Source organism: Mastacembelus armatus, chromosome 15 (genome assembly GCF_900324485.2).
Source record: "Mastacembelus armatus chromosome 15, fMasArm1.2, whole genome shotgun sequence".
Taxonomy (NCBI): domain Eukaryota; kingdom Metazoa; phylum Chordata; class Actinopteri; order Synbranchiformes; family Mastacembelidae; genus Mastacembelus; species Mastacembelus armatus.
This window is the reverse complement of record NC_046647.1, coordinates 2,269,195-2,292,439: the sequence shown is the minus strand read 5'-3', so window position 1 is coordinate 2,292,439 and position 23,245 is coordinate 2,269,195. Positions and strand designations below refer to the sequence as shown.

Genomic DNA, 23,245 nt, shown 5'->3' with positions numbered 1-23,245 from the left:
AAACAACAATTGCACAGATGGTAGTGTTAAATTATAAACATGTTCAAAAGTTGAAAGGTTATTATTATTATTTTTATTTTCACCAAGCGCATTACTAACCTCAGGTAGTTTAAAGTGTACTCAAAGCCTACAATTCTGTGGGATCTTCAGAACATTTCATGGAAACCCTGCATGTCACTGCCATTTGAGCAAGTAAGAAAATTTTTGAATACAGATAATATAGTGAGTTAAAGAACACAAAAATCAAAAAGGTTGAGAAAAGTCTGTAAGTCTCACTCTGAAATCCCCACAGATCTGAAAATCTTCTGACACCACACTGGAAGATCCCTGCAGGGGAGAAAAAGAGGAAGAAGAAAATATAGATGTTATTAAAACTGTACTCCTTTATACAGACAATAGCAAGCCACAAAAACACATACATAAACTTCCAACATGAAATTAAATCAAGTGAGGAATTATCTTATAGAGGCTGCTGCAGTTTTACAAGTCAGGCAATGTGGGTGATGTCCCCTGACTAAAAGACCTCAGAACATGATGGAACACAACTACAAAAGTTTCTTCTGTTGATGGCCTAAGTTGCCACAGGCTGTAGAAAATGTGTCATTGTTCTGCATTACAATATTATTACTCTATTATTTAAGTACAACAACACAACACAAAAAACATTAGTAACCTGGATGAATCAACAGTCTCTCTAACAGCCTCAAACACTTGATATGCAAACATTAGTGGGCTACACTTACACAGCAATTACTGCAGAGCTGTAGACTTTAACAACAGATTTTCTCATCTTCATATCCAGCCTCTGCGAGTAAGATTCTCTCCCATGCCACATCTAAACAGTACTGAGAGTGCCAAGAAGTAAAACTTAAAACGCACTTCCTGTCTGAGGACTACAAGTGCTGCATAATGAAATGGCAGAGACAGACGATGGGTTGTAAGTGACATAGATAAGGTTGAGGAATAGATAATAAATGGAGTGCGGAGAGCTGGAAAAGCAGTATAAGGAAACTGTTGTCATAATGAGCATCTGTTGTTTGATGGATTACTGAGCAAAGCTGAACACTCCTCTGGGATCCACTCCAAACAGCCAGCATAGGAACACTGGGGAATGACCACAGATGTAGCAGAAGGGAAGACATGAAAGTCCAGTTTTATGGGAATGTGGCCTAATAGTTACAGTTGATTATATGGAGCTAAACAAAATTAGCACATTCTATATGAAACATAAAATATTCAGTAAATTATCCTCTGCCGACCTGAGATGAATGCAGTTATTAAAGCCACAAGGGTGACACTTCCAGTTAAGTACACTCATCTTCTTGAATATATTTTATTTGGCAATTACAGAATGTGGGCTATAATTGACAACTAAAAGAGAACTTGCCAACATTAGGTATAAAGCCTAACACATTGAATCTGTTATATGAAGGCATTACTACAAGCTTGTTACTAAGCTGCTTATTTTGTATGTACAGGCTTTCACTTTGGACTGTGTGTCAATGCATTTGAGTTTCGAGCATTCACACAGTCTCACCTCGCAGATCAGAAAACAAACTGTGTGTGTGGTCAATAGAAACACCAACACACACCAGTGCAAACAGAGCAAACAGCAGAGCAGGGGCCACAGTGGACAGAATCAGACACACTTACTTTAGTTTGTTAGGCTCTTGTCAATGATGACCTCTGCTTGTTATCACCAAGTGACATTACAGGCAAATTACAAACAGTATCCGTTCGCAGCATATTACAATTTGGTTGCAATTCACTGTCTGACCTGAAGAGGGTGAAAATCACTAACAACTCAGCAAGCTAGTGTAGCCTAACCAGCATCAGACTTTCCACTGCATGTTTGCATAGATAATGAACAGGACAGAGGAATCTGTCACTAAATTCTTAAGGTAACAAATTAGCAGAACTGAGACACATGTTAGCCTGATCTGCAAAGTTTCCCATTATTAATACACTATTTTTCACACATTTCATGAACTGACATCAAGCAATTAGTGATAAATACAGAGCATAAGTATATTACACGAATACAGTAATACATATTGTGTCCAAATATAAGTGTATAACAAGTATGCACTCACATTTCTGCACTTTCTACAAATGGTCTGTGTGGTAAACCTGTGAAAATGTGAACAAACTTATGTTTAAAGTTGTGGGCTAGCAAGCTCCACAAAAGGAAGTGAAGCTGGCAGTGCCATCTCACATAAAACAGTAACTAGGTACAAATGTAAGACAGATTGCATTTCCTGTATGTTGGGCAAAAAAACTGATTTCAAAGAGCAATTAGTTTAAAAAAAAAAAAAGAAAGAACAAAATTACAAGTAAAACGACACATTACTCTGCACTAATAAAAGGACTTCCTATTTTAAAGCACAGAAGCCAGCTATAAGTTAATGGGTGCAGAAGCTGCTCCGTTAATTCTGTTAAGGGGAAAGCAAAAAAGAAACCGTAAGACATCGTATTGCTGCATAGACAAGACCATGATTTTTGCATTTTAAGGACACACTAATAATATTTAAATGAATTTAGGACTATGTTGAGTAAGGAAGGACATTTGTCAAACATTTTTGTCTTAAAGCTTTAACCTCATTAGAATGCAACAATAATGCTCATGTCCACTACAACACACCTTCAAAGGCAAATTTCTGACTGGCAAGTACAAAATGTATGTAATTCATATGATTATTTGTTACTCTTTGTTTTTCCAGTATAAGAGCAAACAAAGAGCAAACAGCCTGACCTAGCAATTATTTCCTTTATTTCAGACCAAATTTTATATTACCGTACATAGCTTTCACTTAAATTTCAATATAGTGTAAAAGCAGCACAAGAGTCTATATAGTTATTACTGCTTGGAATCAATTATTAATACAGCTTGCAAAACTAACTCGAGGTCCACACTAGCGTTCTTGAGTTCAACCACAGTTTTCCAATGTATTCCTCCACAGATGGAGTTTATTCAGTTAGCTGGCTCTAACAGACTTATAAATAAAACTTCAGTCACATAACAGGATGTTTCATTTGCTGAAGAAAACTGTAAACCATTACACACACCAACATGTTTCCTTGTGGTTTAAAACTGCCTCTGTGGCAGATTTCGTCTCCAGTTCTTCACCTACTTTTTCTCAGCATAGAATTGGGTGAAGAAAAAGGGAAGCGGAAAGATAGAAGCACATGCTCGTGACTTTATTGGTGTGTCAGAGATGTGCATAATTTAACAGCTGCTTTCATCAAAATAGAAGTGAGCTCTGTGGAAGCTCTTTTTATCTAAAATCTGCTCTGTACCTGTACAAACAATTAAACAAAAATCAACATGACTTGTAATCCCCTAGGTGCTTTTTGAGGACCTAGTGTGTATGTACTTAGAATTAGGTATCCAAAATTGTAACAGTATCCAGAGAACTCGGGGTACTTGTCAGATAATCTACGAGGATTTTTGGTGAAGTCTTGTCACTGGCAAGTTGGATGTCTGAAGCCAACATTAGGCTAAAATAAAGCTGACCAATTTCCCATACATTTGCTTTCCACCCCAGTTTGCTTATGGCACTGGTTGACTTTATAACAGACAGGTGATAAACATTATCAGACTGAAAATCTGAATTTGTGAAACAAGGATTTGGATATATCAGCTTCTAACACCTGAAATGGTAAGAAATGAGGATTAACTCAAATCTAATGGTAACAAAACACTGACATTCGTTTTAGCCTACTGCTGTGACTTTCATGGTGAAACTGCAACCGTGGAGGCTGATCATATCAGCTGTCACTAATTAATCTTACTACTGTGAGTAACTTGATAGGAGACTAAAACAAAACTTCCAACTCAGCATTAGCAAATGAAAGAACTCAGATCTTTGAGGCAAAAAAATAAATAAATAAAAAATAAAAAAAAACTTGAATTGGACATCCCTGTTGTACAGATTCACTGACTCCCGTGGTCTTTAGACTTTCAAAGATATTCAGTTTTCATATTTGTATCACATGCCAATGCATTCATTCTGTGCATGACCTCTACTGATTTTTGTCCCCTTGTCTCTTCACACTTTGATTTCTCATTCTGAGCACAGAGAATCAATCCTGCAGTATTCCAGCCTGCAGGGAAACATATCGCCTAGTTGTTTTCCTTCAGGTAAACACTGTTTTAATGCTCTTTAGCACTGCAGACTACTCATTAGCAAGCCACTTCACTTCAGCCAGGGTGACAGTGATATCTACATAGTGCTTAAAATAACTATTTGCTCCTCAGTCACACTTTTGTGATTTAGGGATTGCCTATGAGCAGCCTACTGCGTAGTGCTTATGGAAGAGAGGGAACATGTTACATAATGCCAGATGACAGAGAACTCAGCTAGTCTGGACTAATGCTCTCTACTTCTGTTTGCAAATGTAGAACAAAGGGACAGCTTAGCCCTGTCAAATGCTTTATTTGTGAATTCAGCTATTCAGATGAAGTACACACACATACCCTAACTATTTCTCTAAATAGCATTAGTCAACGTATACTGACAGGCCAATGTGATGTGACGTCATCCGTAGGAGCCACAACTAAACAATCTGTCACTTAACAGGCAGGACGCTTTTGTTTCTAGGCATGTCTAGGCACTTTACTCACTAACTATATAATATTTATCTTGCTAATCTAAAAAATATATGCATATATTTCAAAGTATTATTTTTATTATTAATAAAATGTAAAAGTTTTTTTTTTTTTTTTAAGTGTTATTCAAGGTAATGTGGGGAGTGGTGAATCAGTGCCCTTGTGCCCTCTATTGGCCAGCCGCCACTAACACCAATACTACCATGTGGTGTGTGTGTGTATGGCGTTTTCACCATTAGTTTAACAGACACAGCAGCTTAAAAAAATAAAATAAAATACACCAGGGGGAATACAGACATGAAGCTTAAAAAAAACCAAAAAAACAGAGATTAAACATAACATGAGTCTCCTGCCTGTGTCTTAAGTATGTCAGTGTGGACTAACATCAGGTAAAACAAATGTCTGTCTGCTCAGTAAGATGCACAAGTTACTGCGTCAATTGGTGCATAGCAAACATTTTACTGGCTGACTGATTTTTCACATCACATAAGGCAAGGCAAGGCAAGGCAAATTTATTTGTACAGCACCATTCATACACTACGCAATTCAAAGTGCTAACATAACAGAAAAGAACTTCAAAAAGGAACCAATACTATCCATTTAACTGTAAAAATGGTTTAATTATATAAAATGTGACTTTCACTTCCCTGCTTTTGCCATCTTTGTCTCTGCAAGCTGCTCAATGTGTCAACGTGTGCCGTCGCCAACAGCTACTTCACTAGATCCAACTAACTGCTAAATACATTTGCTGCCAACTATTTTAATAATTGAATTTTATTGATAATATTGATTAGTTGGAACAGCCTTATCCGTAATGCACTTCTGCTCGATATGTTCTAGCCTATTTTTTTTTCTGTTCAACAAGTTTTTGTTCTAAAAGCTACTAATATTCTTGTGTGATTTATAGCCTGGAAAATATGGTACTTAAAAAAAGTTTTGGAGGGTTGATGGATAAAATTACACTGTGAGAGTTTGCACTTGACTCATACCATGTTACCAAAAATAACCAAGTGATGTATTCTGTATATGAAATAAGTCTCTAAAGCAAAAATGTTTATCTTATGTCCCTAAAATAATATAAGATGAATAAACAAAGAATTACTACTCTACCTAAAAATGAGATTTTAAACTTAAAACTCTAAAACAATCTAAAATAACTGTCCGATGCTTCAAAGTTGTTTTCTTTCACAGCAACCTCATAATCACAAGCACTAAATATTTTTCCAAACATTAAAAAAAGCATTCCTCTTGACATCAGAAACTGAAGTCAAACTTAAAAAAAGCATTCCTCTTGACATCAGAAACTGAAGTCAAACTTTCCCAAAGCCAGTCCCTGTGAAAAGAACTCTGAAGAACACAGGAGAGTCAAACCTGGGGAGCAAAGGGTGACGAATGAGCCTGAGCAAGGTTTGCTGCAGAACTAGTCATTACAGCCTGACATGTCCTAACCTGTTATAACATATCTTCCCATCTCACCTGTAGGTACACTTTCCACAAAAACTCTTCATAATGCCCTGAACACACTGTTCCTGCAGAAACACACCAACAGCGTACATATTACTGCTGAACGCACAATGCGACAACACCTTAACCTTTACAATATTTCTTAGATGTAGTACCAATGTTGCATTCAGTTACTATTAGGACATGAACCTACCACAATTACACCTAAAAAGTCAACACATAGTGACTGTACTATACCAAATGAGACATCTGCATTTGAAAGCTGTGCATTACTTCAGATAAGCTCAATTTTCTGAAAAGGCACCGTGATCGGTGTTCAACTAATACTCAACATTGCAAAGCTATGGGTTTCAGCTGTTCCCAGACTATGTTTTCTGCAATACGTCAATAGAAAAGGGGCATTTATCATTTATAGACGGGCAAAAGCAATTTCATAAATAAAATGACATTCATAAGCATTTTCATTTATAATAAAATTCCTGAATCAAAGTTTATCTCATCATTTCTCAATCAAATTCACTGAAAGAAATTAGGCTACCATGTATCAAGTCAGCAAGAGTAAAATTATTATCTTATGTTAATCAAAAGCCTCAGATTGAAAATTTAAAAGATATTGTATCCCAGTTAAGTCAGTATAAGATGGTTATCTGTGTGGAAATATATAGACTGCATATATTGAATGAATGCTTTTAGAATTTTTTTTAAATTAGTTTTGCTAGAGCCAACTTAATTACTAAACATATGGCAGCAGCTAAAGAAATCGGTGAAAGATGGTATACTGATGCTTCAGTTGTGAACATTTTTGGGCCTTTCCACTATCGAACTTAAATAGTAAATGAAGTTACACCTTTTATCCCAGGCTCTGCTTTTATTTCTGCTGCCCTTCACCTGTTTTGAAAACGAGCTAAAGAAGCCAAATTTTGCCCACATTCAGGAGGACGTACTACATCAATTTCTAGGAACCTCCGAGGAGGGGTCAGTGCTTACAAGACGGGATATGGGATGTTGATAGTTAAAGGGCAGCATGTCATGTCTGAAGTATTATAAGCACAGTGTGTAAAGACACGCTCATACTGGCTTGAGGTAAAACAGGGACTAAAACAGGGACTTCTCTCATAATGTTTAGAGGTTAAATGAGAACTGCAAAATGACTGCAGACAAAATGACAAAGAAAAGTTTTGGTTTAAAACTAAAGCTGGCATCTGCTTATACAGTCTCCATTGCTGGCAGATTTTGATGCATGTAGGAAACAGCTATCAATTATTTTAGTAATTGAGTACTAGTTATTACATTGTTTAATCAGGTAATCAGATAAAGAAAAATAATAAATAATGAAAAGTTAAAATGAACAGCTAAAAATCTCAAATTTTAATTGCATTTATTGTCTCATTGTCACATTTATTGGCATAGGAAATGTCTCTACAGACAGGTTTCCAAGTGACACAATGACACAAAAAGTAATGAGTGGAAAATGTTATCCCAAGAAGGAAACCTGGGTGGTAGCTGGTTTTGCACATTAACAACAGGAAGAAAGGTTTCTATAAAGGTAAAAGAGCTCACACTATTATAGCTATTTAATATTGCCAACATTTGCTTTGTTGGGCATGATGTGCATTTACAATTTCACACTGAAATTTTACAACTTGTTAGGTGATAACAATGCAGATTGATTACTAAATGTATTTTTCAAAAAGCAGCCATGCAGAGTTGTTTTCATGCTGCTGTTTGCCTGATCAATAATTCTTATTCACTCCTCGAGTATGTGTCACATTAACGTGCCAGAATCAGTGATTATCTATCAAAATGCAGCAGGAGATTCAAAATCAATTGATGACTACCACATGAACACATTCATCATTTCCAGCAAGCTGTATTTCTAAATAGCAAAAATGTCCATATACAAACTGATGAGTTTCCTAAACCCCTGCTGTGTGTGCAGTGCATCCTTAGTTCTTAAATGGAAAATGTATCAATAGAACAGCATGATTATGTTTTGAAAAACACAGGAAAATGTCTACAAATTACTCAGTGACATTTCAAAAGTCATTACATAATGTCTGTTATGATGGACAGATGGCCTCCACTGCTGATGAGGTGAGGAAGCCTCTTTCCGACAACACCTACCATTACCATCACTGCTGGAAAGACAATTGCTAGTTGCTTCCTCAATGGACACACTGGTTCCAATATTTGCCCCATTAGCACAAACATTCAGATACACTCAGACATCCTAATTTATACTGAAATATTTAAAAACACATCTTTGAACCTCAGATCTACTCTTAACTCCTCTATGAGATTTTATGCCACTTTTTTGTGCTTAATTTTGCCTGTGTAAGTGAAAAAGTGTATCGTTCTAGTTTTACACACTAAATTCCACTAGCACATGTGTGAAAGGGTTGTGTTTGTGTTTAAAAAAAGACGTCTATTGTATTTAAGAAAAGAGCTGTTTTTACCCAGACATTTCAAAATAAGACATTTTCTAACTGTAATTGCATGCTGTAATACCCTGAAATTTTTAGGTCCCGTGAGAATCTCATACCAGCTCATGCTTACTCAGGAATATGCCACAAATATAGCACCATATAAATGCCAAAATATAGTAACCCAAAAACCATGTTATTCAATTTATAAACCGGTGTTTTCTTGACTATTGTTAAAGCTGCACTGAAGGGAGAAGCATAAACAACTGAGAATAAGCAATTTGAATGCTATGGCACTCTGGCCATCAAAAAGACTAGGACTGACTCAACACCTGGTCTCAGCAAAAATAGGTTTTACAAAAGGTAGCCTGTTGTGTTTAGTTTTATAAGATTTTCCAAATGCTCATGTTTGGTCATGCTCGTGTGTGCCCCGTGCCTATCACATTTTGTTTCCAGTTCTAGAGATAGTATACTGTAGATACATGGCAAGTACACAAAAATAAAGCAAATGTCCATCAGACAGTGACCTAAGACACTAATGACTAGACTAAGGCCAGCATCTTTATAACATGTGAGAAAATACTTACTTCAATGTAAGTATTTTCTTAACCCCTACTTTTGTAGTCACGTTTCACTTGATGTAAATTAATACTACAGAATAATAAAGGAGCTGTCAAATATAAAAAAGCAAATATTTAATCTTATTTAAATCAATTGCTGTCAATTACATTTTAAAATATTTGCCTGAGGTTAAAAACTGCATCAACAATCAAACAAACAGCAACACGAAGTAACAGTATAAAACATATGGCTAGTGAAAAAAAATTGAGATCCTCTGTGATTCTGAATCAAGTCAAAACTCAACACAACATTATGGCTTTGCCTTGTCATGTTTGTGGATTAAAAAAGGTGGCTCCCGGGACTCTATATTGTGTGCACACACAAGTACAGTTACACTTCAAATATTTAAATGGAGCAGAATGCTCCAGTGCCACCAGGGGAACTGAAAAAAAAATCAACGCACATTTTACCACTTCTGAAAACTTCCACCCAACTCTAAGGACATTGCCTAATATATTTCGAAAGACCAATGTGCTTCAGTACATGATCGAGCCCATGTACATCATACCAAACTAGAGCTGTGCCAAATATCAAATTTTATCTTGCATCGCAATAAGATTAAGGTCGATCTCGATAAAAGTTTTTTTCTTCAATATGGACAGGTCTTCCAGCCAGAAATAGCAGCAGAAATATAAGACTGAGCAGTGAGACAATAATTTAGCATGTGTTTACGATTACCAGCCACTCGTAATATAATTTTGCTTTAACAACTCATTCCATAATTGTTTTGACACGACAAGCCAATGATAATGAAAAGTATTTCAGTTAGGTTGACGCACACAGCACAGAGCATGGAGGAGCAGCCAGCAGCAGCTCACATGCTAATGTTTGGGCTAGTCAGTACATCAGGAGTGGGAACTGGTTAAAGAAGATGAACAGAACAGAAAATGTTAACAACTCAAGTTGTTAATGATGAAAACACCAAAATGGACACAGCCCAGGGCTCAAAAAGATGAGAGCATTGTTGAGAAGAAGGGTCTGTAGTGTGGAGATATTTCGGGTATTTAAAGCCCGACAAGAAGCAGAGTAGCAGACACTGCAAAACAGTATACTGTGTTTTCAGGACTAGAAGTCACACCGGAATATTAGTAGCTTTTAGCAAAAACAGCCTTGTTGAACAGAAAAAAAAAGAGAACATATATAAGTCGCTTCGGTGTATAAGGCACATTTCTAATTATACTAATGTCTAAATTCTCTAGAGCACATAAAATGCAACACTTCACAGTCCCACACCCAAGCTAATGAAGAGTCACACTTGCTGCACAACAACAGACCTAGTTCATTTATTTGGAAGTGACCAAAGAATTTAGTTTCTGTTGTTTTTGTCGCTCAGAGATTTTCAAAAAAATCATGATACACATATCAGGAGGTTTGCAAGGTGGCAGCTGAAGTTCAGCGAGGAGTTTGCACCTTTAATAACTGACTAGAGTTCCCATATATTGACACTATCCAGTGGTTCCTGTATACTCTCATCTGCCCAAATGTCTAGTAACCACAGTGATCCCTTTACCACCAGGTTGGTTAAAAGGAACAGTCGCTTAAGTGACGTCACATCTCCAGTTCCATGCTCCGGCGTGGTTAGCACTCACACAACGCATCCGAGCCCAGCTGAACCATGCCCTGGCCCACCTCTTCCAACCCGGCCATGGACAGCGGTTGGAGTGCTCACACTAGTCAAACAAACCACGCTTTCGGGGTCAAATGCGTTAAAACACAGTTCAAATCGCCTAGTATGAGTAAGGCCTTATTTTCAATATAATAAGTGATTGTGGACTGGATATTTTTTTTGCCCCTAGCACAGTCTTGATTAGTAAAAACACTGATTTTGATGCATTGTTAGTTTTTGCGCAGCATCAGATTTAAATTTTTTCTGACTAATTTACTGTTCGTGGATGTTTTTGCCCCATTGACTGCCATTATAACGCCATTTTTTGACTGCACAGCCATGACACTATATAATCATGCATTTTTGATGGTTGGTGGTTTCCCCTGTTGGGAAGAGGTAAAATTTGTGATTTTTACTGTTGACAACTAAGTGGCCCCATTAACTCTTTACACAGGCCTGTGCATAGAAAACTTGTTTCTGGCTTTTATATGGAGTTTTATATGGACTGTATCAGCTTATTATAGTGTGTGTGTATGTGTAGGTGTGTGTGCGAGAGAGACCTTTGTGTGTTGACTCTGAGGACAAAATCTGAATATGTCCCTCAGCTCTCAGAGAACAAAGACTCTACAGTGGTGTGAAAAAGTGTTGGCCTGATTTCTTACTTTTTTGCATGTTTGTCACACTTTAATGTTTCAGATCATCAAACAAATTTAAATATTAGTCAAAGATAACACAAGTAAACACATCATGCAGTTTTTAAATGAAGGTTTTTATTATTAAGGGAAATCAAAATCCAAAACTACATGGCCCTGTGTGAAAAAGTGTTTGACCCCTAAACCTAATAACTGGTTGGACCACCCTTAGCAGCAACAACTGCAATCAAGCATTTGCGATAACTTGCAATGAGTATGTTACAGCGCTGTGGAGGAATTTTGGCCCACTCATCTTTGCAGAATTGTTGTAATTCAGCCACATTTTTCACACCACTGTACATTGAGTAAACTAAAACATTACGCCATCATGAGGGTCCAGAATGTGGATTCCAACCACAGGCAGCTGTGGTCCCTGCTACTGCTATGTGACCTGAGCCCAGAGTGGGCGGGGGAGTGACAGTGACACAGCACTTTAAGCAGGTTCAGTACAGCAGAAGCTGAGAAAACTTCACCTCACAAAATGGAGGACTACAGAAAAACTATAAGACCTATCAAAATAATTCCTTTACTAACAGAGCCAAGAGGCTTCAACAAATAGACTGTTACAATTTTGTGAAGATAGTCAAAAAAATGAAGGATTGCTGGCAAAAGAAACAGCCTTCATTTGTATTTTTCACCAGAACTCCTGGACCTCTTATAATGAGAGTGAATGAGAGATTGAGCAGTCACTCTCTGTGGTTCGGGCCACCTGGTGTACAAACCGTAGGTCCCATCAAAATGAGAATAGCCCTAAAGTTGACAGAGGAAGAGAAGAAAAAAAAACTTCAATAAAGTTGAAGACACGAAGCTAGACTGTGTGATGCCACTGATGACAAACTGTTCCCAAAAATGGAATTGCTTCTACCCCTTTTGTTGACCAAAGACTTCTGTGGCTGCTCTCTTTCCGCCAGCTTCACTCATGCTGATTTTTAAATGCCACCAGATACCGCGACTTGTTTCGCCAACAGTATAGAAAGAGTTCGGGCTTCCGGAGGGGCAAAAATGTGCACGCGCGTCAAAATAGCATGAAAAATGGGTTCCTCGATTACATAGTTTTTGTGATCATTGAAACCCGAAATCAAAATCAACATTTTATTAATTGCACAGCCCTACTAAAACACCATAAAACGTAAACTGTTGCACAACCTTTTGAGGCAATCACTGCAATCAAGCAATTTCTGTAACTCTCAATGAGGCTTCTGCACCTGTCGAAAGGTATTTTGGCCCACTCCTCATGAGCAAACTGCTCCAGCTGTCTCAGGGTTGAAGGGTGCCTTCTCAAGACTGCATGTTTCAGGTCTTTCCAAAGATGTTCAATAGGATTTAGATCAGGGCTCATAGAAGACCATTCAGAATAACCCAATGTTTTGTTCTTAGCCATTCTTGAGTGTCTCTAGCTGTGTTTTGGGTCATTGTCCTGCTGGAGGACCCATGACCTGTGACTGAGGCCAAGCCCTTTGACACTGGGCAGCACATTTCACTCCAGAATGCCTTGATAGTCTTGAGATTTCATTATACCCTGCACAGATTCAAGACACCGTGTGCCAGCTATAGTAAAGCAGCATGTTTCACAGTAGGTTCTTTTCTTTGAATGCTTCATTTTTGCATCTGTGAACATAAAGCTGATGTGACTTGCCAAAAAGCTCCAGTTTTGTCTCATCTGTCTAAACCTCATTCTTCCAGAAGCTTTGTGGCTTGCCAATATGCATTTTGGCAAATTCCAGTCCACTTTGGCAAACAGCATCAGATGGTGCGATGTGACACTGATGTACCTTGACCTTGGAGTTTACCTCTAATCCCTTTGGAAGTTGTTCTGGGATCTTTGGTTAACATTTGTATTATCCGTCTCTTGAATTTGTCATCAATTTTTCTATTAAGGCCACATCCAGGGAGGTTGACTACAGTCCTGTGGACCTTAAACTTTTGAATAATATGTAAAACTGTAGTCAGAGGAGCATCAAGTTTGAAGACACCTGTGATGCTAATTACAGGACACACTTTAGTTTAACATGACCAAATTCTTTTCAATCTTTTCTAGGGTTACCCTCATTTTTGTCCAGGCCAGTTTCATTAGTTTCTTTTTTTAAATGCTTCTGTTGAACCACAATTCAAAAACAATATTGGATTTTCATTAGTTAATTTTCACATTTTTATAATTACTTTTGTCAGCTTCAAGTTATTAGAGTAACTATTGTGCCTTTTTCTTTCTTTAACAGAAGGGTACCAACAATTTTGTTCACATGTATACCCTGGTCAGATTAGATTATAAAACCCAGCATTACTCTTAAAATCATGATCGATTTAGTGACATACAAGGAAGATAACTGAGGAAAACCCAGATCACTGAAGACCTTCACAGAGAAACTTTCCCCGTCAAGCAAAGCGATCTAAATATAACCTGTGCATCCCATGTACTAATGTTGCAGGAGACAACTAACCACTGCTGGGGACATAGTGACAGCATTGGGTAGCACTGAGTTATGAGCATATAAAAGGCAATACAGCCATAACACCACTTAAACTGTTCAAAAGGTAGAAAACAAAATGTGCGACAAAGCATGTTTGATTTAGTGAAAACATTTTAAATGAACATATAGCACTATTTGCTTTTTGTTCATGTAGTTTACAATTGCATTACCTTCATACATGTGTTTTTTGGGAATGTGCAAAAACAATTCAGCTTTTCTAATTTTGTTGAAAAAGGAAACATTTCTATCAAAGAACATACACATTTGAGATAGTGGTCATTAATTTCATACTCACAGTTCACAATCAGAAAGTCATGAAGTTGTAATTGCATTTCCACAGTTAAATGCAACACATCATCTTTTATTTTTTAATGAAGTATCAACGTTTTTAGTGAACTAGAAGACGTGGTTGAACATTTGTTAGTTATATTTAATGAAAGTGTACTATTTACTGTTTACATTGCTACCGAGCTCTAAAGTTACATGTTATTAATGTTAGTCTCTATATCCTTCACACCTAGCATCACAACTAAAAATAGATGCATCCATCAACACACACTGAAGGAAACCATCAACTTTAACTATTAAGCATCCAATAATAGAAGCAACACAGTTTCCTGATTGATAAAGCAAGGTCAGAATATGGTTTATGTGAATTTAGAGAGAAACTTACAGATAGGTTTGACATTATTTAAGAGTCTTATGTATATGATAATCAGTCTTGGTCACTGACACAGGAGTAAAATAAGTCAGCTTTCTAAAAATTTGTGCAATGCCATTTCCCCAAACCCACTTTGTTTTTCACAATTATGTAGGGCTGCAACGAAAAGTCAAGGAAATCAATGAATTCGATTACAGGCAAATTCTGTCGCACAACTCATTTCAAAGCTGGCACTATGGCAGGGTGTGAAACGTCCACAAAAGATAGAAAATGTCCCAAGTTTGGGTTCATTTCAAAATTAAAAAAGATGACGTGTAGTGTGAAGTAGAACTGGTGTACCACAACAGCACTTCGTCAACATCTGAACAGAAACCATTCAGTTGTGAACCAGACCGGCTCACCGAGCGGAGCCGACACGAGGTAACACCATTTCAAGGTAACCTGCCGTTTCTGTCATGCATTACACAATAGAATTATTGTTTAAAAATAAAAAAGTCAATTTTATCCGATTACTTGAGTAATCGCTGAAAAATGATCGATAGGTGCAGCCCTACAATCATGCATTGTAAGATTTAGATTTTAAAAAAAAGAAAATGCTTTGTCAGTTTAGGCTAAATTCCCCTTTATACTTCACTTTTATTTTGTCTCTTTGTAGTCAAATAACACCCATGTTTGTATAATTGGCAGGTTTCAGTCCATATATGTATATGAAACCGTTACATTCCTAAAACTTCATGGCTTTACCAGAAGAATCAAGTAGCTCCATTTAACACAGGCTAGGATTTCAATAGCCTTACCATCATACACAAACACGACCTCCCTGTAAAAACCACCTTTGGATCTTCCTCTTAGTTATAAAGGGTTATTGCAGACATCAGTAATATGTTCTCAGGACAGAGGTGGGCCTGGACCCACAGCTTAGCAGTAACTGGGTCTACATTTATAAACAAGTCTGTCATTATCAAGGGGAATGTCACAAAGGAAATCAGCTTTTTAAAGCCAGCAGATTCTCAATGTGCAACTTCCTGATTCTTCCTGTAACAACACAGCTTATTTCAATGTGTTTTGGCTGCTTGGATAAGGGCTCAGTGCCTGTCTGACAAGAGGGGCCAGACCTTGGTCAAGATTTTACTGGCCAAAATGACTCCCAATGATTTTGGTGAACCTGAATTATTTTAAACCTAAGGAGCACATTAACATGAAATTCATTGAACACACTCATGTTCAAAAGAGAAAAGTAGAGTGCAATGAACCCAAATTTTCTTGCTTTTCTTAAATACCTGGTTGCACATTAACAGAGTTCTGTGAATACCTTTGCTGAGTTGCATTCAGTGCCCCTCAAACCTACAGCATACACTGATGTAAGATGATTTTTTCCAGGATTTACTAGGTATTTTGACAAAAAATAGGTGTACATCTGGTGTACGTGCACACACATTCAACAGGCAATTTGGTGTGTGCATGTTTCAGGTATTACTGACAATGAAATAGAACCCAGATATTCACCAAGTAACAAATCAGAAAACAAAACACTGCCCTGTGGTTTATATTTCTATGGAAATATAATGGAACAAAATTGTATCCCCAATAAGTAAAGTGCAGAACTATGCTGTTCATGTTAGAAATAATTGATCAGGAGTACCAGCTTAGATTACATCCCTTATTGTCTGTTAAGCAAGTACACCAGACTGGCATCTACTACATTTTTGCTTCTTACACCTCCTCTGTATCTGACATATGAAATTTTATTTTATTTTGTTTTATGTTCGGTTGGAAGAAAATTAAATGTTTCAACACCAGCTTAAGATTCTCAAGGTCTCTTGGTTTTAAACATTTCTTTCATTATCTATTCCATTGAATTGAAGTTCAATTTTTATTCCTTGGACACAGTCAGACCCCTAAACGCCACACTTGTGTCCACCATATTCGCTTTTCACCACTAGCATCCATAGAATGCTGAGATAGGTTGGGCTGTGGGGAAAGAAGACAGCATTTCTCAGCTGCATTCGAAGGAGCCTTGAAATAGGACAGTCTTGTTGTGATGCTGAGACACAATTGGCCTTCAAACAATGTGGCCCCTGAATTGAGGCATCATATGCCTGAAGGACTGATTAAAGCAAGACATTGAGGAAAACTGCTTAACAAACATTAATTAGCATGCTGGTATTTGCCATAGTAGGAACAAAGGAAAGCTAAGATGTGTACATCCCCAGTCCAGAATAAAAAAAGCAATGGGAGAATACTGAATGAGCATACTGTATGGTGCTCCCTGTGTGCACTAGTTCTATCCCTTATCATTCAAGAAGAGATCTGCACAATGAATCCATTGATCAGACAGCTCTCAGTGGCTAATCTGCTATGTTGTTTATTAGATCATAACAAAATAAAGTTACATTTAAATTTCATTTCTTTCCTCTTGTCTCTATATACATACACATGCCTAGTCTCTCTCTCCTCTTTGGTTGGTTAAGTGACTTTTTAACATCACTAAATTAAGTTTCCATCCCTAAGACAAACACCAGTTCATCAAACCTGGACAGCATCTGGCCTGAATTCAAACGTGGTTGCAAAAGTAGGTTGACTGATCAAGATAAACAGTGATAACTAATTTTCAGTGCAGTTTGGACTGCAACATGGACAAAAGCCAAAGCTTGACTGGGAAGGATAAGAAACAGAAATAATGCAGAGATTTCTGTTATTGAGACTTATAAACTCAAAACAAGACCATCTGGAATAAATAGCAATATTAACATAATTTAGATAAGGTAATACTAACCTAGTTTTTCTTGCATTTGTATCATAAACTAATTTAATTCATATATCAAACATCATCTGGCTGAAAGTGGAGAATCCCATGCTGGTGGAGTCTATGTGAAAGGTGTCCACCTTATCTTTCGCTTCAATTTACAAGTCACTTTTCATTTATTTCACGACAATTCACTGAAACACACACACACGCGAATAGCTGTGTTCGTTCAGTCACTGGTTATCTGAATAAACATCAACACAACAATGGGACCCGCACTCGGACGATCAACCAGGTTGACATTTGAGCCCAGAAATGATCCAGTGAAACGCTGGCTCAGTAATCGCCGTATGCTGAAGATCAGCAGTGTACTTCAGGGGACGAAACACCCGAGCTTCACACACTGCTCCGGGTTCTGAGTAACGTTAGATACCACCACACTAACTACCTCAGATGTACCACTAACGTTACACTGACGAAGACACACTGCTCCACTAATGAAAGACACACACATGCACACACACACACACGCAACTCTAATAAAAGCAGACCGTCTGCTAGTCAGCATGCCAAAGTGTCACTGCATGATGAAAAGAAGTGTGCCAAAACCTGGGGAAACTTTGTGCCTACGGGCAGCAGCTAACATGCTATCAGCCCTGTTGCTAACGTTAGCACGGCTAAAGCCAGCTTTCAGTGGCCTAGGGCAAAGCTTTAACCTGTACCTATGAATACATCCACGACCTGTGTTCTATTCCTTCCATGGTCCTGGCATATCCAGATGTAACCCAGCCGCAAGCAAACATCCCTAAACAAACGGTAATCACCGGGAGATCTGGAATAACGCTGCAGCTAGCGCTGAGGCTGGCTACCAGTGCTGCTCACAGGACTCTGTAGAGTAAAACGGCCCTTAACTTAGAGACACTGTCACAATATATGTAATCTGACTGGAACGTCGGACTTACCGGGATCCGTTCTCAAAAGACCGCGGTCCGAAGCAAGGAGGGCATGTACAACAAACCTCTGCATTTGGAGTTAAAAGTGAACTTCAGTGCATCAGTACTCCTTCCGCCATCTTGGTTCTTGATGGACTCAACCAAATATGGCAGAGTGGAGGGGGGGGGGGTTAAAAAATAAGCCCCGAAACTATTTGTCTAATGTTTTTTTTTTCACAGACCTGTCCAAACGAAGACCGCATGTTCCGTCTATTCGGAAAAGATTTAAGGAATGTTAATGGTAATTTAGATACGCGTCTTGTCTTACCTAATATTTTGGATGGGTAACCCCGGCAGTGAAGTTTCTTCAAACCTCGCGTGTGTTTTGGAAGCTGTACAGATGCGCAGTGGAGCTGCAGTTCCTCCAGTTCTAGATGATTTGTGAGAAATAAATTAACACGGCATGGTTATTTATTAGTGTAACGATTATATATAATAATTACTATAATAACGATAATAATTATTTTCACAAATTGTATATTGTTTTTTTCTAGCCTTTTCAATTTGATTTTTTTTTATTTCTTTGCTTTCCTTTTTTAACCTCTTACCGTCCTTTAAAAAAATATTTAATGTTTGCACACAAATTCGTTGCTTGTATGCACAAACCTGGCCAATGAAACTGATGCTTATTCTTATTCTGATATACATATGTGGTTTGAAAAGTGAGTAAAATAATTGGACATGAAGTTTTATGTGATTACGGAACAAACACTTTGGACAAGTCAAAATGGTCAGCACTGATTTTGACTTTCAATAGCTGTTCTGAAGTTTAACATTTCTGTTCTAACTCTGAAAGTGACTTAACCACCTCCAAACCATCGGAGTTAACTACAATATTGTTATACTGTCACATTGATCTGCTAGAGGTTTTTCCAAATTCTCATGTTCAAATATTATATGACATTTTGAACTTGTTTTAAAAATATTTGAGAAATAGGAATGCTAGTTTTGAAAGATTAGGCTTAAACATTCAGAACAATTGCCAAAAAAATAAAATATTAGTAGGTGCAGTTCAACAGGGTTTCACTCATCTTAAAAAAATGGGACTAACTCTGACCTGTCACAGAGTGGGAGGTGAAAGCTTAAATCCCAACAGTGGATCAGTCGGATCGGTTGGGCATATTTTTTCTGTAGGTCAAGTTGAAGTACTTAACCAGCATGGTTATCATTTCTTCTTGGAGCATCATGCTACACCATCAACTAATTGTGTGAACTTGGGCTAAATTGCTGACTAAATTGGTAGCATGGATGAAGGCCCCTTCATTACTGATGCTCTGGCCCAGGGGCAGATCAATGACTTTGTTGTTTGGAAGTCACATACATTGTAGCTCAGTTAAAGGACACATATGACTACAAGCAGACTTGAAAGCTATACAGAGATGCAAAACAGCCATTATTACTTATTACATTTTATCCTTATTATTGATACCATTTTACATAATAGGGGTATTAAAAATTGTATGGTTTCAAATACTATGCTACATTTTAGCAAGTGACATTTTTTGTTTACCAACTGTGATACAAGCAAAATGATATTTTAAACACAATTTTAATAAATACAGATGAATTCTTAAATTTCTGTCAGACTGGAGTGATGCTGAATTCATGACCACTTTACACACATTAGACAAACCTCCCTGGTCTTTGGAAGAAATCTGTTGTAGCTCTATTAGACAAATCAAATCCTTTTGTCCCTCAGTGTGGTGCTATACATCCCTGGAGGATGTCAAAGTCTACAGCAAGATGTTAAACATTTTTATTACCAAATGTGTTCCATCTGATAGGATGGATTTTTTCTTTAAATTTGCTCCAGAAGATAGTAGATGTTGGAGACTTGATCCAGTCTTGTTCTCTGATGGTGACATTTTGCACGTGGTAGGCTGTTATCTTTTTTACTGATACTAATAGGGCTCCAAGAAATGAAGGTCCATATATGAACATGGAGAGAAGCAGAAGCCCTTTAGCATTATAGCTTTCCCAGTAAATAATTGAAATACACACAGACATATTATAGTGTTGTTGTAAGTGCTGACCCATTCTGTTCAGATTTTCTGACAGGCAGGTCCAAGAATTTCAGTGGGATCCTTCTGGTGGTTCCAGATGAGTTATTCTTATCCTTCCTGTGTCAATCATCCTGTATCTGTACCTGTTAGCTCAAAGTTCCCTTTGGAAATGGTGTAACAAACAAACCTGTAGGAATTATTACTTAAAATAGTTCAGGGGCAACCTTGTAAGGAAGCACAGTTGAAACAATGATGATATATATAATATTATATACTATATATATATACAGTGGGTACGGAAAGTATTCAGACCCCTTTAAATTTTACACTCTCTGTGTCATTGCAGCCATTTGCCAAAATCAAAAAAGTTCATTTTATTTCTCATTAATGTACACTCAGCACCCCATCTTGACAGAAAAAAACAGAAATGTAGAAATTTTTGCAAATTTATTCAAAAAGAAAAACTGAAATATCACATGGTCATAAGTATTCAGACCCTTTGCAGTGACACTCATATTTAACTCACATGATGTCCATTTCTTCTGATCCTCCTTGAGATGGTTCTGCTCCTTCATTGGAGTCCAGCTGTGTTTAATTAAACTGATTGGACTTGATTAGGAAAGGCACACACCTGTCTATATAAGACCTTACCGCTCACAGTGCATGTCAGAGCAAATGAGAATCATGAGGTCGAAGGAACTGCCCAAGGAGCTCAGAGACAGAATTGTGGCAAGGCACAGATCTGGCCAAGGTTACAAAAGAATTTCTGCAGCACTCAAGGTTCCTAAGAGCACAGTGGCCTCCATAATCCTCAAATGGAAAAAGTTTGGGATGACCAGAACTCTTCCTAGACCTGGCCGTCCAGCCAAACTGAGCAATCTTCTGTACCTCACTGAGCCTTGGTGTGAGGTACAGAAGAACTCAAAGATCACTGTGGCTGAGCTCCAGAGATGCAGTAGGGAGATGGGTGAAAGCTCTACAAAGTCAACTATCACTGCAGCCCTCCACCAGTCGGGGCTTTATGGCAGAGTGGCCCGACGGAAGCCTCTCCTCAGTGCAAGACACATGAAAGCCCACATAGAGTTTGCCAAAAAACACATGAAGGACTCCCAGACTATGAGAAATAAGATTCTCTGGTCTGATGAGACCAAGATTGAACTTTTTGGCATTAATTCTAAGCGGTATGTGTGTGGAGAAAACCAGGCACTGCTCATCACCTGCCCAATACAATCCCTACAGTGAAACATGGTGGTGGGAGCATCATGTTGTGGGGGTGTTTTTCAGCTGCAGGGACAGGACGACTGGTTGCAATTGAAGGAAAGATGAATGCGGCCAAGTACAGAGATATCCTGGAAGAAAACCTCTTCCAGAGTGCTCAGGACCTCAGACTGGGCCGAAGGTTCACCTTTCAACAGGACAATGACCCTAAGCACACAGCTACAATAACAAAGGAGTGGCTTCGGAACAACTCTGTGACCGTTCTTGACTGGCCCAGCCAGAGCCCTGACCTAAACCCAATTGAGCATCTCTGGAGAGACCTGAAAATGGCTGTCCACCAACATTCACCATCCAACCTGACAGAACTGGAGAGGATCTGCAAGGAAGAATGGCAGAGGATCCCCAAATCCAGGTGTGAAAAACTTGTTGCATCATTCCCAAGAAGACTCATGGCTGTACTAGCTCAAAAGGGTGCTTCTACTCAATACTGAGCACAGGGTCTGAATACTTATGACCATGTGATATTTCAGTTTTTCTTTTTTAATAAATTTGCAAAAATTTCTACATTTCAGTTTTTTTCTGTCAAGATGGGGTGCTGAGTGTACATTAATGAGAAATAAAATGAACTTTTTTGATTTTGGCAAATGGCTGCAATGACACAAAGAGTGAAAAATTTAAAGGGGTCTGAATACTTTCCGTACCCACTGTATATATAGTTAGTATAGTTCAGAGTTATATAGTTCTTTGTATCTTCCACAAGAAGAGGATGAATTGAAAATGATGAACATGTTGAAAATAATTAGAATACTCACTCAAAGTGCTAATGAAAACACAGTGACACATGAAGTACAGACAGAGGTTGATGGTTTGTCAGCTCTCTAAGAGCCCAGATAGTCAGACTGAAAAATGATGTCAGGGATTCTCTGGCTAGTGCTACAATAAAGAGACCAATTTCAGGGAGTATGTGGATAGAAGCTTAGCCAAACTAAGGTGCCTCCTGGTTCAGCTCCTTAGATCTGCAATCCGGATATTGGCAGATGGCTATGTCAGAGGAGAGTAAGGAAGTAACAGCCTTCATCACTGTTCCAATTCAAATGTATGCTGTTTGGTCTCCGGAATGCCGTCACCATATTCCAGCGGCTAATGGAAAAGGTTTTAGAGGAAGATATCACTCTCTGTGAGTGAAAGGCGTAGAAAAATATTGGCGAGGACTCACTGGTAGACTTCGACTACCACTCATTAACACAAATTCCAGTGAGTGGAACAAACAGCTTTGTATTCATGTAGACCTGATAGATTCTCACAGTATGGATTTGAGACAACACTGAGTAACATAGTAACTTTGAAAAAAGTAAAAAATTGTCCTGTTTGCACTGTTGGCCAGAGAACTGAAGGTGACAGTTATAATTGTATAAAATGTATGGACTTGTTTGTATCCACAGAATAAGACTGTGTAATGTATAAATGGTCTGAGAAGATTTACTTTAATATACTTTAAAATTTACTTTTAATATATTTGACATTAATGCACTTAAGTATGACGTGACTTTAGTATTAGTACACTGGAAATAATCTAGTTCTCTTGAACATCTACATCAGATTCAGTCAGATTCATATATATGTTCTGAGAAATGATCCTGCTACTCCCTCTTGTGGTCATCCTGCAGGCAGCCTCAAGAACAAAAATGTAGTTTGAACTCTTCACCTTTCACTGAACCCAATATATCACTCACAGCAGTTAG

At 37.9% G+C, this 23,245-nt stretch overlaps 1 protein-coding gene across 4 annotated transcripts in view; it reads right to left on the bottom strand.

Moving 5' to 3' along the window:
* Nucleotides 1–18,379, bottom strand: part of ndst2a (N-deacetylase/N-sulfotransferase (heparan glucosaminyl) 2a) — a 35,034-nt gene extending 16,655 nt beyond the window's left edge. Inside the window, exons 1-2 of one of the 4 annotated variants that reach the window (XM_026308787.1) lie at nt 18,253–18,379; nt 277–327 (exon numbers count right to left, since the gene is read on the bottom strand). The gene's annotated coding sequence lies outside the window, so the exon portion shown is untranslated. Of the gene's footprint in view, nt 1–99; nt 190–276; nt 328–743; nt 834–18,252 lie in introns of those variants that run through there. The other 3 variants (XM_026308789.1, XM_026308788.1, XM_026308790.1) reach the window with 3 other exon arrangements.
* Between the last annotated feature and the right edge of the window lie 4,866 nt (nt 18,380–23,245).